The 12,295-nt window shown below is 42.9% G+C and overlaps 1 long non-coding RNA gene across 1 annotated transcript; it reads right to left on the bottom strand.

Moving 5' to 3' along the window:
- Positions 1-992: 992 nt before the first annotated feature.
- On the bottom strand, positions 993-12,035 carry LOC120987314. Its single transcript, XR_005775985.1, has 3 exons — positions 12,025-12,035; positions 4,653-4,658; positions 993-1,126 (listed from the first exon to the last, which is right to left on the bottom strand). It is a non-coding gene; the product is annotated as an uncharacterized LOC120987314 (long non-coding RNA).
- Positions 12,036-12,295: the final 260 nt, after the last annotated feature.

Genomic DNA, 12,295 nt, shown 5'->3' with positions numbered 1-12,295 from the left:
TTGAGTTATTTGGTCAGTTTTGGCCCCGTGACTGCCCAAATAAGTGAAGTGTGCAGTGATTCTAAGAGCGACGCCTGTCATCTGCATGTCATACGAACTCAGTTTTATTTTACTACCAAAGCAGACTCCCTATGTGTGTTACTGCAAGGTACAGTGTTCTACACCACTATAAAGGCTCTCTGCAGCCAGGAAATAGCCGTTTTTTTTAACGTAATTCGCTGCAAAGTCAAGTTTTTGAAAAATTCGCTCATCTCTAACTATAATGATACTCATACTACTTTACCTCATAATAAACATGTTACATAGTGAGGGACAGCATATGTTGATATAGATAAGAGGAGAGATGGAAAGCGATCATGGGATGCTTATGTCAGAATGATATTAGTTTCCTATTCCAAAGGGCTGGTTACTATGGAGATGGACGCCTATAAAATCACACTTATCCGAGTATTCCGAAACGTGTTGGAAGTGTGAACTCAGGAGGCATCCGTAGGTACAAGCGTGTGACGTCACACTGAAGGCCTGTTCTCCATTAAACTGCAGTGCGGCTTCTCCTCGTGCGCGGAAGCTACCGGCCGGAGCAGCGCACTTGGGAAGGAAGAAGCTGAAGATTGTGCTATCTTCTATTCCTCTTTGCAAAATTGAAACTGAAACCAATCGGAACAGGACTCAGACCATATCACCAACGGCAAGTACCGGTTGTGTTTAGTTTATTCTTTGGATTTGTTTTATGTCAGTGCGGGTTCGGTTTCTTTGACTATTAGTTTCTTGTAACATATAGGGTATTGGCAGTTAACCCTTGTAATTACGAACCAAGCAGCAACACAACTAAAACAGCGTGGATGTAATGCTGCAGAACCCCAAGCAACCAGGCAAAGACCTGAACAAACGTGGATTTATTGAAAACACAGCAGTAAAGTCCAAGCCAGAAATCATACAGAAATAACGTAGTCCAAATAATAACCTCTGTGAGAAAACGTCAGAAAAGCCAGACCAGGCTGAAGTTCATACAGAAGAGTCAGTGAAACCAAATACCTAAGGATGAGACGGTGAAGTATCCAAGGTCCGATCCGAGGCCACACACGGTGCAACTGTAGAGCAGAGACGAGGTTTCCAGAGTCATTCACTAGATGGAGACCCACAGAGTTCATGCATGGAACAAACTTAGTGAATCTGAACCAGCATACTCCCAGGTTGTAGAGACAACAGTGAGCACTGATCAGCCAGGGAGATGCTTTACCTGCCAGTGGCCGACGTAGCGCATAAGATGCACGCACACTCAGCCGCGCATTTGTGAATCACCCTTCGGGCGTGCACGCGGACGCCCAACAGACTCGGTACGGGCACGGGATTGTGCCAGCATGGACGCCGGAATGGAACCCGCAGGAGACAAGGGAGGCAGGACCGGCCACGACGTATTGCCATCAGCCCGGCAATTCTGCCTCAGAGATCCCCGCTGCCCTCCCCTCCGGCGCCCATGCGGACGCCCCACCGTATCTGCCCACAAGGGAACCAAAACCGCAGACTCCCTTACAGTGGACTTTGTGGTGACAGCACTGGTATTAATTAACCATTTATAGTAAGATACCCATGTAAAAACAACTATGGAGCATCTACTTTTATGACCCTTTGGTGTGCTATTTCTCTATTGTTCCTACTATAAATGTATAAAAGAATTGCCAGAAGTATGCAATAAAAGCAATGTTACTAGTGTTGGGAAAAGAACAAATCATAAGGATTACTGCTACATTTAGACACATATTAAGCAGTGTTCCTAATATTTAACCCCTTAAGGCCCGGAGTTTTGTTTAGTTTTTTTGCGTTTTCGTTTTGCGCTCCCTGTCATACTATGCAGCAGCCTCCTGTCATTCATAAAGACTGGGGCTGCTGCATAAACGCTCCGGCTCCTCTGATCGCCACACGGGGAAGTCGGAGCACATTTCGGTTTCAGCACGCTCAGATGCCGTGGTCAGGATTGACCGCGGCATCTGAGGGGTTAAATGGGACGTAGCGAGAAGGGGTTAAAGGCTTATCCCGTGACTAATGTAAAAAATGAAAATCAGACATCATATAGAACATGACAATTTCTTCCTAACAAAGCCAGAACCAGCCCTGTACCTCTCATGGATCCAGGAATCTCCCCATTCCTTGTTCTGCTAGATTTATATCAAGCTGAAAGCTCAAGGGGAGTGTATTTTCTGCTGTAGCTCAGAAGGCGTGTTCATGCTCTACCTATCACAGCTCAGGAGGCAGTTGAAGGATGAAACTGAGCATGTGCGGCCTTCTCAGAGAGCACGTCAAAGATATAAGAAAAATTACAAACAGCAGGTGACACTGTACAGATAAAAAAATTTGATAACTCAGTGGCTATTGTAAATTATTAATTACCGTACATGCAATTACAAAAGTATTCAGATCCAGGTGCTGGTCTGAAAACTGTTGAATATTTTTCATGGGACAATCCCTTTAACTGAATCAGTGACTAAGGCCTCATGCACACGACCGTTGTGTGCATCCGTGGCCGTTGTGCTGTTTTCCTTTTTTTTTCGCGGACCCATTCACTTTCAATGGGTCCGTGGAAAAATCGGAAAATGCACCGTTTTGCAGCCGAGACCGTGATCCGTGTATCCTGTCCGTCAAAAAAATATGACCTGTCCTATTTTTTTGACAGACAACGGTTCACGGACCCATTCAAGTCAATGGGTCCGTGAAAGAACACGGATGCACACAAGATTGGCATTCGTGTCCGTGATCCGTGGCCATAGGTTACTTTAATACAGACGGATCCGAAGATCCGTCTTCATAAAAGCTTTTTCAGAGCTGAGTTTTCACTTCGTGAAAACTCAGATCCGACAGCCTTGGTTACCGATCGGAGCCCCAGCGATTAAACTGGGACTCCGATCGGTACTCTCCGCTGCCACCAATGATAGGGGGGGAGATTTTAATTAGGAGGGGGAGGGAGGGGAGAGGGCCCACTGGCCACCAACGAGTTAACTACAGGGGAGGGAGGGGGGGGCCCACTGGCCACCAACGAGTTAACTACAGGGGAGGGAGGGGGGCCCACTGGCCATCAACGAATTAACTACAGGGGAGGGAGGGGGGGGCCTACTGGCCACCAACGAGTTAACTACAGGGGAGGGAGGGGGGGCCCACTGGCCACCAACGAGTTAACTACAGGGGAGGGATGGGGGGGCCCACTGGCCACCAACGAGTTAACTACAGGGGAGGGAGGGGGGGGCCCACTGGCCACCAACGAGTTAACTACAGGGGAGGGAGGGGGGGGGCCCACTAGCCACCAACGAGTTAACTACAGGGGAGGGAGGGGGGCCGGCCGCACTGGCCACCAATGTGTTAACTACAGGGGGGGGGCTGCCCCCTGCTGCCTGGCAGCACCTGCCAGGCAGCAGGGGGCAGTCATGTACACAGTTCTTTTAGTATATTCTAACCTGAAGCGTCCCCATCACCATGGGAACGCCTCTGTGTTAGAATATACTGTCGGATTTGAGTTTCACGATCTAACTCATATCCGACAGTATATTCTAACATAGAGGCGTTCCCATGGTGATGGGGACGATTAAAGTTAAAATATACCATCGGATTGGAGAAAACTCCGATCCTATGGTATATTAACTCCTGACTTTACATTGAAAGTCAATGGGGGACGGATCCGTTTGAAATTGCACCATATTGTGTCAACGTCAAACGGATCCGTCCCCATTGACTTGCATTGTAATTCAGGACGGATCCGTTTGGCTCCGCACGGCCAGGCGGACACCAAAACGACTTTTTTTTCATGTCCGTGGATCCTCCAAAAATCAAGGAAGACCCACGGACGAAAAAACGGTCACGGATCACGGAAAAACGGAACCCGTTTTTGCGGACCGCAAAAAAATACGGTCGTGTGCATGAGGCCTAATGCTGAGTTCAGTTATTTCCATCAGTTATTGTGAACCAAGACTAGGTGTGGGGCAAAAACACAGAACAGGGGCAGATCTTTCCATTATACCTGATCTCTGAGTAGGCTTCAATACTGGTTTTGGCTCACAATAACTGATGGAAATAACTGACCAAATAAATGAAGTGTAAACTCAGCCTTACAGAGTACCGATGTAAGTTTTGTCTACAGCTTTCAATGAGTGGCTGTACTTGTCAAGAGGTTAAATAAAGTTTGAAATCAAGCTGCATGACTTACACCGTCTTACAGTCTAAACATCTGGTCAAAGATAAAAATCACTATTGCATGAGATCATTACAAGACATGAGGCTACACTACACATAAAAGTACTAAAGGAGGGATTCGGCACCACAGGTAGCACTGGATAAACTTGTAATTTCCTTTCAGAGATACATAGAATGTGCAAAAGGTTAGCAAATGCTTTGAGATTAGTAAAGAGACGGTGGGAATTTCATGATGTGCTGTGATAAGAATAAAGGGTTAATGCAGGATAAACGATATTTCCTTTTTTTTAAAGTTTTACAAACAATTTATTGGATCCTCAGGCTTCACTCTGGAACTGTGCTCACCACTGCTCATGCAGGCTATGAAAATAATGTAATTTCTGGCCAGTTGTGTGTGCCTATCAAGTGTTTATCAGAAATAGTGCATTTGGCATTTCTGGGAATTTTTCAGAATTTGATAAAGTCGACATCACACTGGACTTTATACCCGGTAAACTAACAGGTACTTCGCTACATCCAATCTCATATTAGCAAATTTTGTATGAACATTACAGCTAAGGCTCTGTTCAGACCTTATTTTTACACTATATATATACAGTGGATATAAAAAGTCTACACACCCCTGTTAAAATGTCAGGTTTCTGTGATGTAAAAAAAATGAGACAAAGATAAATCATTTCAGAACTTTTTCCACCTTTAATGTGACCTAAAAACTGTACAACTCAATTGAAAAACAAACTGAAATCTTTTAGGTAGAGGGAAGAAAAAATCTAAAAATAAAATAATATGGTTGCATAAGTGTGCACACCCTTAAACTAATACTTTGTTGAAGCACCTTTTGATTTTATTACAGCACTCAGTCTTTTTGGGTATGAATCTATCAGCATGGCACATTTTGACTTGGCAAGATTTGCCCACTCTTCTTTGCAAAAAACGCTCCAAATCTGTCAGATTGCGAGGGCATCTCCTGTGCACAGCCCTCTTCAGATCACCCCACAGATTTTCAATCGGATTCAGGTCTGGGCTCTGGCTGGGCCATTCCAAAACTTTAATCTTCTTCGTGTGAAGCCATTCCTTTGTTGATTTGGATGCATGCTTTGGGTCGTTGTCATGCTGAAAGATGAAGTTCCTCTTCATGTTCAGCTTTCTAGCAGAAGTCTGAAGGTTTTGTGCCAATATTGACTAGTATTTGGAACTGTTCATAATTCCCTCTAGCTTAATTAAGGCCCCAAATCCAGCTGAAGAAAAACAGCCCCAAAGAATGATGCTGCCACCACCAGGCTTCACTGTGGGTATGGTGTTCTTTTGGTGATGTGCAGTGTTGTTTTTGGCCAAACATTTTGGAATTATGGCCAAAAAGTTCAACCTTGGTTTCATCAGACCATAACACCTTTTCCCACATACTTTTGGGAGACTTCAGATGTGTTTTTGCAAAATGTAGCCTGGCTTGGATGTTTTTCTTTGTAAGAAAAGGTTTTCGTCTTGCCACTCTACCCCATAGCCCAGACATATTAAGAATAAGGGAGATTGTTGTCACATGTACCACACAGCCAGTACTTACCAGATATTCCTGCAGCTCCTTTAATCTTGCTGTAGGCCTCTTGGTAGCCTCCCAGACCAGTTTTCTTCTCGTCTTTTCATCAATTTTGGAGGGACGTCCAGTTCTTGGTAATGTCACTGTTGTGCCATATTTTCTCCACTTGATGATGACTGTCTTCCCTGTGTTTCATGGTATATGTAATGCCTTGGAAATTCTTTTTAACCTTCTCCTGCTTGATACCTTTTAACAATGAGATCCCTCTGATGCTTTGGAAGCTCTCTGTGGATCATGGCTTTTGCTGTGGGATGCGACTAAGAAAATTTCAGGAAAGACCAACTAGAGCAGCTGAACTTTATTTGGGGTTAATCAGAGGCACTTTAAATGATGGCAGGTATATGCTGACTCCTATGTAACATGATTTTGAATGTGATTGCTTAATTCTGAACACAGCTACATCCCCAGTTATAAGAGGGTGTGCACACTTATGCAACCACATTATTTTTATTATTTTCTTTCTTCCCTCCACCTAATAGATTTCAGTTTGTTTTTCAATTCAGTGGTACAGTTTATAGGTCACATTAAAGGTAGAAAAAGTTCCAAAACGATTTATCTTTGTCTCATTTTTTTACATCACAGAAACCTGACATTTTAACAGGGGTGTGTAGACTTTTTATATCCACTGTATATACAGGTGAAACTCAAAAAATTTGAATATCGTGCAAAGTTCATTTATTTCAGTAATGCAACTTAAAAGGTGAAACTAACATATGAGACTCATTACATGCAAAGCGAGATATTTCAAGCATTTATTTGTTATAATTTGGATGATTATGGCTTACACCTTATGAAACCCCAAAGTCACAATTTTGAGGTACCCTTTGCTCAGGGGGTATGGATTAATTAGCTGACTAGAGTGTGACACTTTGAGCCTAGACTATTGAACCTTTTCACAATATTCTAATTTTAAGTTGCATAAATGCAACTCCTTTTAAATTGCATTACTGAAATACAGTAAATGAAATTTTGCACGATATTCAAATTTTTCGAGTTTCACCTGTATATGTATATATATATATATATATATATATATATATATATGAAAAAAATCACCAGCAGCACCATCCAAAAAAGGGGGAAACGGGTGCAGAGCCCAAGTATGGGAATAGGTGCTTACCCACTAGTATAGAAAGAAAAATAGGACTGTACTCCTGTAGACTTTCAAAATTGTCAGTGAAGAAACTTTATTCACCCATAAAGTGGCACGGAGCGACGTTTCGGCTCATACATGAGCCTTTCTCTCATGTATGAGCCGAAACGTCGCTCCGTGCCACTTTATGGGTGAATAAAGTTTCTTCACTGACAATTTTGAAAGTCTACAGGAGTGCAGTCCAATTTTTCTATATATATATATATATATATATATATATATATATATATATATATATCTACACACACACCAGTAGGGTCTCCATATTCAAAGGAAATTGAGCCCAATGTATGCAACTGTATGCTAAACAAGTCCAACAAGAAGGCGTTTCTGAATATCTTGTTGCTTTATTGGAACATAATAAAATCCATAGAGCACATGTCCACACTACCATCCTATGCATTTTGAACCTCAGGGTTCTTAGCCATGGCCTATCACATATTTACAAGTTTCTCCTTTTAAAATCCCACACAGTCACATGATCAAATTGTTTCACCCCTAATCACCAGCTGGCATTAATGCTCTCAGTATCCAGATTTATATAATGTTCCATTATATCAGGTCAATTATTGCTATCCAACCTATTCAGCCTTTGAAGGAGTGTTAATAGCCAAGCTTCTGAGGGGGCATGAAATAATGATCTTAGAAATAAAGATCACTGATCTAGCAGATGTTGCCACTGCCTTTTACTTAAGATCCTGAGACCATGCTGCTCTTTTTGTCTTCCTGATTAGCTGGTAGAAAGCTAAGGAAACGCGTTCTATTAAGTTCTATTCTACAGGGTGGGCCATTTATATGGATACACCTTAATAAAATGGGAATGGTTGGTGATATTAACTTCCTGTTTGTGGCACATTAGTATATGTGAGGGGGGAAACTTTTTAAGATGGGTGGTGACCATGGCGGCCATTTTGAATCCAACTTTTGTTTTTTCAATAGGAAGAGGGTCATGTGACACATCAAACTTATTGGGAATTTCACACGAAAAATAATGGTGTGCTTGGTTTTAACGTAACTTTATTCTTTCATGAGTTATTTACAAGTTTCTGACCACTTATAAAATGTGTTCAATGTGCTGCCCATTGTGTTGGATTGTCAATGCAACCCTCTTCTCCCACTCTTCACACACTGATAGCAACACCGCAGGAGAAATGCTAGCACAGGCTTCCAGTATCCGTAGTTTCAGGTGCTGCACATCTCGTATCTTCACAGCATAGACAATTGCCTTCAGATGACCCCAAAGATAAAAGTCTAAGGGGGTCAGATCGGGAGACCTTGGGGGCCATTCAACTTGTCTATGCTGTGAAGATACGAGATGTGCAGCACCTGAAACTACGGATACTGGAAGCCTGTGCTAGCGTTTCCCCTGCGGTGTTGCTATCAGTGTGTGAAGAGTGGGAGAAGAGGGTTGCATTGACAATCCAACACAATGGGCAGCACATTGAACACATTTTATAAGTGGTCAGAAACTTGTAAATAACTCATGAAAGAATAAAGTTACGTTAAAACCAAGCACACCATTGTTTTTCTTGTGAATTCCCAATAAGTTTGATGTGTCACATGACCCTCTTCCTATTGAAAAAACAAAAGTTGGATTCAAAATGGCCAACTTCAAAATGGCCGCCATGGTCACCACCCATCTTGAAAAGTTTCCCCCCTCACATATACTAATGTGCCACAAACAGGAAATTAATATCACCAACCATTCCCATTTTATTAAGGTGTATCAATATAAATGGCCCACCCTGTATTCTAAGTTCTATTCTAAGGATATTTTGTTAGGACAATGGGTCACTCTTTTTGAGGTGTTTGCCTCATTCAATTTTCCACTCTTAAAGGGGTTATCCAAGTTCACAAACTGCCCCCCCCCTTATGCCGGGCCCCTCACAGGTAATATACTTACCCCGCTTCCTGCGCCGCTCCTGGTCCCCACACCTCCGTTGCTTCTTCTCCCTGTACACGGATGAAAACATCTGTTGTCAGGGGGGGGGGGGTAGCCAATGGCAGGCAGGGACGATCCTCCCTAGCGTCAACCGCGATGCTAGGGAGAATCGTCCCCGCCTGCCATTGGCTGCTTCGACCCGACACCGGATGTTTTCATCCGTGTACAGGGAGAAGCAGCAACGGTGGTGCGTGCGGAGACCAGGAGCGGAGCAGGGAGCGGGGTAAGTATATTTCCTGTGAGGGGCCTGGCACATGGGGGGGGGGGGGCTGTTTGTGAAATTGGATAACCCCTTTAAGCTATGGCCACACATGCAGATTTTTTTTTTAATACAGTTTTAAAAGCCAAAATCAGAAGTGGATTCAAAAAAGAAGTAGTAGCTTAATACTTTCTCTTTCTTTATGAGTGTTTTCAAGCACTTCATCAAAAAACCTTCCCATATGGCCATACCCTAAGAAGTAAGTTGGAATTGAACTACCAGTATTATAATTATAGGGCTATGCAGGCACAACTGCCCTGCTACAATTCAGCTAACACAAGTAAACCACTGTCTAACTGGTCAATTATAACCCTTGTCCAAAATGTCACTAAACAGGGGCATAACGACCACCGTAGCAGCCATAACCTTACTGACCAGGACCTGATCTGTATCTACACTGCAAGAGCTGAAGGACTTGTGATGATGTCAACATCATGTGTTCAGTGCAGGAGGGGGCAGAGCTTAGCAGTGGAGAGGAAAAGTGGTGGTGATGGACCCGTGATGACATCACCATCATGTGATCAGTGCAAAAGGGGACTGAGCTCAGCTGTGTGGAGAAAAAGTGGTCGTTAAGGACCTGTGATGATGTCATGTGACACAAAGAGAGCTTTCTGTGGAGAAAAGAAAGTGGAAAAACGATGGATTCAATATAAGCCAGATAAATGCTGGGAGTTGTAGTTTACTTCATTTATACTTTCTACCTGTAATGTCCTCTGATATTATATAATGGCCTGGACATGCTGGGAGTTGCAGTCATCTCCTCATATATCTCATTCCGGTATTATCACAAAATAATGGCCTTGGCATGCTGGGAGTTACAGTTCTCTCCTCCCTGTAATATTATTTGATATTACATAACAACCTGACATGGTGGGAGTTGTGGTCTTCTCTTATAACTCATCCCTATAATGTCCTCTAATATCATATAATTACGGCTTGGACATGCTAGAAGTTGTAGTCCTCTCCTCTTATACCTCATCCCTGTAGTGCCCAAATTCCTGGAGGCAGCGAGAAAAGTTAAATATCGGAGTAGGCTCCAAGTTTGGTGAGTAAAACAATGAATTATGTGGTTTTGTTCTAGCTTAATTTGGCTGACACTGTTATATAGATTACATATACCCCACAGTGGCACTGGTAGACAGACTCCAACGCTGTGCTAGTAAGCGTCAGGACTCAGGAGGAACTGGCACTGATAAAGAACATCATGATGCTAGCCAGCAAGTTCTTTACCTGCCCGCCATGCTCAGAAACAGTTTAGGACCAAAGCGGAGTGCAGTGGTAGCATGTGGTCATCCTAAATAAAGTGCGGAGTCTATGCATCAGGGGGCTGAGTCTCTGAGGACTGAAGGGACTGTGTAAGTCAGGGCAGCGTTTCACTGTCAGTCACCGACTTGTACACAGGAGCGGGAGGGGGCTCAGGAGATGATAGGGGACACTGGTGTGTATGGGCTCATGAATAATGGTAATACATTGTGAATCAGACATTTTAGATATTTATAATTAAAAGTGAAGTTTTAACAGAACCCCCTCCATGCAACCGATAACATTAAAACTAACTCTTATTTCTAGTTGCTTTCTAAATTTCTACTGCCACCTGCTGGATAAAAAAAATGCAACTTAAGTGGCACAAACACAAGTATCATAAAGCACTCCATAAATCAAAGTATCTTAAAGCACTTTATAAATCAAACTATAGATTTTCTTAACTATTTTGACCAATGTAGCCCTTAATCAGAAGATGATTATAAGTAATATCTACAAGGCCCGAAACTCCTGTGAAGTGTGTAGTCTCCCCATAAGGAAATGGTAAAGGTTATCCTTACTCAAGGCCAAGAGAGGGTGTCTTGGTCTTTGAAATGCTGTCTGATGGTATAGCTTGGGTCAAATCTCACATTATTAAAGTATGACAGATGATAGCAGAGCTGGAGAGGGTCCAGAGGAGGGCAACTAAAGTAATAACTGGAATGGGGCAACTACAGTACCCTGAAAGATTATCAAAATTAGGGTTATTCACGTTAGAAAAAAGACGACTGAGGGGAGATCTAATTACTATGTATAAATATATCAGGGGTCAGTATAGAGATCTATCCCATCATCTATTTATCCCCAGGACTGTGACTGTGACGAGGGGACATCCTCTGCGTCTGGAGGAAAGAAGGTTTGTACACAAATATAGAAGAGGATTCTTTACGGTAAGAGCAGTGAGACTATGGAACTCTCTGCCTGAGGAGGTGGTGATGGTGAGTACAATAAAAGAGTTCAAGAGGGGCCTGGATGTATTTCTGGAGCGTAATAATATTACAGGCTATAGCTACTAGAGAGGGGTCGTTGATCCAGGGAGTTATTCTGATTGCCTGATTGGAGTCAGGAAGGAATTTTTTATTCCCCAAAAGTGGGTAAAATTGGCTTCTACCTCACAGGGTTTTTTTTTTTGCCTTCCTCTGGATCAACTTGCAGGATAACAGGCCGAACTAGATGGACAAATGTCTTTTTTCGGCCTTATGTACTATGTTACTATGATGTAGGCAATTTTTTTTTTTTGCAATTTTGCAATGTAATTTTCATAGAGATATATATATCATATATTTTATTTTTAAAGGTACACTGTCAAGACAGCTTGTGGTAATAAAAATAGGTTGAATGGGGGTACTGTTTCCCCTTGTGAAGACTGCTAGTTGTTGTAAGGAGTCTTATAAGCTCTTGGGAAAATGCTTTAGCGCCATATATTGGAAGTCGTAATGTCTGAGCCTTTACCAGGCTTTGTAACATGATTAGGGATATAAGCCAAATCACAATCTTCTCCATATTTAAAATACACCATGCTGCAGAAATCTGTTTCAGGGTTCTTGCCCCTCATCAGTGACACTGAAGAGGCAGGCTTTCTCCTCCCGGGTGACAGCCAATTTACATACCCTCTGCTCCCAGAGCACTGCCTGGTCTATAATGCAACCTACACTACCTGCTAGTCTCCACAATGAGAAACAGTAGCCCCGTAAACCTACATCACTAGCCGCCCACCTAGCCAACTGGTAACCTGCACTGCACTGATGAGGGGCAAAATCCCCAAACAGCTGTCTGCAGACAGGTAACTTTTACTGATGGAAAAGATTCTGGTTTGACTTACCTCCCAAGTCATGCTGCAAGACCTGTTAAAGGGTCAGACATTAA

This window comes from Bufo bufo, chromosome 1 (assembly GCF_905171765.1).
Source record: "Bufo bufo chromosome 1, aBufBuf1.1, whole genome shotgun sequence".
In the NCBI taxonomy this organism is placed as follows: Eukaryota; Metazoa; Chordata; class Amphibia; order Anura; family Bufonidae; genus Bufo; species Bufo bufo.
The sequence above is the reverse complement of the archived record's forward strand: the minus strand, read 5'-3'. Positions and strand labels throughout refer to the sequence as shown.